Source organism: Maylandia zebra, linkage group LG12 (assembly GCF_041146795.1).
Source record: "Maylandia zebra isolate NMK-2024a linkage group LG12, Mzebra_GT3a, whole genome shotgun sequence".
NCBI lineage: Eukaryota > Metazoa > Chordata > Actinopteri > Cichliformes > Cichlidae > Maylandia > Maylandia zebra.
Window position 1 is genome coordinate 7,049,822 of NC_135178.1, and position 4,337 is coordinate 7,054,158.

A 4,337-nucleotide genomic window follows, 5' to 3' on the forward strand; every position below is an offset into this window, starting at 1 on the left:
CCGATATCCGATCCAGTAATTTAGGTCAGTATCGGACCGATACCGATACGTAATATCGGATCGGTCCATCTCTAATTATTAGTAGGGTTTCTTTACCCCACGAAAGGAACCAGCTTCTGTCAAGTGTCCTTGGGTGCCTCTAGCCCCCAGAGCTAAGAACCAGTGCACCTTACGAATCAGATCTGAGCAGGAGCATGTGGTTAATGGCTAAGAATACACATGGAAAAGTAACAAGGTGACAAACCATTGTGCCACTGTTTACTTGCAAGTGCCACACACACTCGCACACATATCTACAGCTCTATCCTCCACTCTACTCACACTTCCTCTCTCTCTCGGGTGCTTTCTGGGTAATGTCGAGTGACACGTTTTAAGCTGGAACTGTCAGCCCTGTGCATGTACCACTGAATGGCAGGGCCATTGAACGCCAGTGACAGATATATGCATACACATACACTTAATTTTACAATCCATACATACATACCCCCCCTCCCCCGTTACTGTCACTGGAATACTTCAGAGAGGCCTCAGTCCAATTTGTACTCAGATAGCATCTGCGCACACACACTAACCCAAACCATCCATAAGAAGTAAGCACGTGGTGTCATGTGCAGACAATCGCAAACACAGAGCTGACCTTGGTTGTTATAAGGCCCCCGTTTCTGTGCGTGCTTGCGTGTATTCGTTCATGAAACATTATCTACCATCACCCCACCACTTCTTCTCGTTTGCTCCTATCCTATCAGCACTCAGATCTTCTCTCTCTGTCAGCTGTGAAGCAGTCAGCAGCGCGTCCAGCCAGCCAAAAGTGGAGAGAAGAAGGAGGAGGAAAAAAAATCTGGAACATGATGCTCGGCGCTGTCAGGAATCTCTTCTTCGCTGACATTTGGATTTACACATCTCATTTTCTTGAGTGACAAAGTACATAAACACACGCTTCAAGTTGAGGAGCTTGGCAAGCTGCTCCCTTCCAGCGCACACACTCATGCAGACACACACACACGCATACATCCATACAGCCCTCACCATTTTTATTTTTTTTTGGGATGAATTTAAGAAAGGGGAGGGGGACAAGACATCTAGTCTTTGATCCATGCAGCTCGTGTAGTCTCGCTATGCTAGTGATGAGCGATGAGTCAAGTCAGATGGGGGATTTTTTTTTTCATTTGGAGCGTTACAGACGGTGGTAATAGGGAGGGGGAGTTAGCCGCAGGCTGCCTTTGTCCTACATAGGACTTCTCCAAGACTCCAACCAAACTGTGTGCGTACAGGAAGTGGCTCGGCCTGAGCCTCAACCAACCCGCTTCCTTCATCGTGTCCTCCTGCCTGCTGACAGCTTAAATGATGAGGTGACACACACCTGTCAACTGTGAGCCTGACACACCCTGACAGAAATACACAAACATCAGAGTGTGTGTGTGTGTGTGTGTGTGTGTGTGTGTGTGTGTGTGTGTGTGTGTGTGTGTGTGTGTGTGTGTGTGTGTGTGTGTGTGTGTGTGTGTGAACCAGAATTTAAGAACACAACTGCCCTGACCTGTATTTACACAGGAAGCAGCTGTGGCATACCTGAGAGCACAGTTTCATCTTCATTTTCCTGCAGGATTACTCAGCTTATGTTTGACACTCTGACTATAAATCAGTCATGACTGTCTGGCTAACACCCTGACAGCTACAAAATCACCTGTAAGTCTATTTGCGAATGCCAGGAATGTGACTTGCTGTTGAAGCTGTACACAAAGTGCACAATAAAGCTGTCAAAGTTATAAACAGTGTGGCAGGGCTCTGAACAAGACTTGGCCCTGTAAAGTTTGTGTAGCGTTGATATAATGGTTAGCTCAAATGTCAGGCAAGTGTTGTCACTTTGTGCAATTGGATGTCAGCTGGTCTGATGCTGTAAATGTTCTTTTGTTTTATCTGGCCTACTTTCAACAGTCTCCATTCAGCTCAGTGCGGCTCAGTATGGTGGACAGGCAAAAACTGCTATGTTTTCCATTCATTTTATTATAATCTTTGCATGAAATCTTAACATCCCTTTTCACTTTGTGAGAGAAATTCAGATTGTTTGAATTAAGTGACCCTCTAAAATTACATTTTAAAATATCTAGTGTAGTGCAAAAGTTAAAGTGTGATTCTTTGTAGTGACCTGCAGGGGGCGATTCTGGTAGTTGAAAATAAGTTTTTTTGTATTGAAGTGTTGGCCCTAGGCTCCCTTGATTTGTGGCTAAGGTGGTAATGGTTAAATCACCTAGCAACTCCACAAACCAGTGGGGGGTGACATCAGGACGGCTACATCCACTCATACAGTCTATGGTGTGGAGGAGCATTCTGGACCCTGGGAAAATGCCATATATATATATATATATATATATATATATATATATAGTTTCACTCCAAGTCCAGCACCCTGAGGCTGTACGCTAAGCGGGCGGAAGGAAGGGGGCCAGGGACTGGTGAGTGTCAGCACCACAGTCCAGGATGAGACAACAAACATCCAAGAATACATTGGGAAGATGGCCCCAACTGACCGAGTGCTCAGTGAATACCTCAGGCAGCAGAAACCCAAGAAAGAGGAGGGTAGAGATAGAGGAGGTGGCTGATATCCAGAAATCCTACCAGTGGCTGGACAAAGCTGGACTGAAAGACAGTACAGAGGCACTAATCATGGCAGCACAAGAACAAGCTCTGAGTACAAGATCCATAGAGGCTGGGGTCTATCACACCAGGCAAGACCCCAGGTGCAGGCTGTGTAAAGATGCCCCAGAGACAATCCAGCACATAACAGCAGGGTGCAAGATGCTAGCAGGCAAGGCATACATGGAACGCCATAACCAAGTGGCCGGCATAGTGTACAGGAACATCTGTGCCGAGTATAACCTGGAAGTCCCGAGGTCAAAATGGGAGATGCCCCCAAGGGTGGTGGAGAATGACCGAGCTAAGATCCTGTGGGACTTCCAGATACAGACGGACAAAATGGTGGTGGCTAACCAACCGGACATAGTGGTGGTAGACAAACAGAAGAAGACGGCCGTAGTGATCGATGTAGCGGTTCCGAATGACAGCAATATCAGGAAGAAGGAACACGAGAAGCTGGAGAAATACCAAGGGCTCAGAAAAGAGCTCGAGAGGATGTGGAGGGTGAAGGTAACGGTGGTCCCCGTGGTAATCGGAGCACTAGGTGCGGTGACTCCCAAGCTAGGCCAGTGGCTCCAGCAGATCCCAGGAACAACATCCGAGATCTCTGTCCAGAAGAGTGCAGTCCTAGGAGCATCTAAGATACTGAGCAGGACCCTCAAGCTCCTAGGCCTCTGGTAGAGGACCCGAGCTTGAAGGATAAACCGCCTGCAGGGGCGAGATGGGAATTTTGTGTTTAGATATATATATATATATATATAACTATGTGCTGCAAAAGCACACAACAAAAGTGCAAACTCAATAGAAATAGAAAAAAAAGTTCAAAAAGCAACTGTTTTGGGGGAGACAATAACATGACAGCAGAGCTACAGAAGTGATGCTTACAGTAAACACTAATAACGTGCAGGTTTCTACAGTGTCATATGAATCATGTGATTAAAACACATATTTCTCATAGCACTGATGAATCATTTGCTTGTTTTGAGCATGGATCAGTGCAATCCTTCACGTTTTGGTCATTTCCATAGCTGTTCAGTCACGTTAACGTCCTCCCAAAAACTCTTCCATTGTGTCTTGTGAGTTAGTTTTTATTTTTACTTCCATTGTGGGGTTTTCTATTTCTGTTGGATTTAATTCAGCTACTGGTATGTTTTGTGTGTGTGTGTGTGTGTGTGTGTGTGTGTGTGTGTGTGTGTGTGTGTGTGTGTGTGTGTGTGTGTGTGTGTGTGTGTGTGTGTGTGTGTGTGTGTGTGTGCTTTTGCAGCATTTCTTTGTAGTTGTAGTGCATTTGAAATCTCACAGCCAGCGTACATTTTATTAAACATGAGTTACTACAATGTTGAATTCAGGGTACCTCTAAAAAAATATGAGAAATTGTAATGGTCTTCGGCTGAATGTCTGTAACAGGAAAACTTGGAAATTTATTTGCAAACCTACTTTTCTTTTTTCTTTTTTTAAGAAGTGAAGTGCGTTTTGTGGCACGCGTGTCATCTCCTTAGTTTATTTAAAGCTAGTAGCCCTTACCATCAAAGGTAAATATTGTTGTGTTGAACAAATTATGCTGACACATTAAACAAGGTTTTTTTGAATGGTAAAAACTCAACGAGGGCACAGTTATTGCCACTCCACTTCTGTTTATCATAAGCCTTTTAGATGTTCTCTGGTATTAAACAAGGCAACAACAGCTTCAAGGAAGCACTGGACAT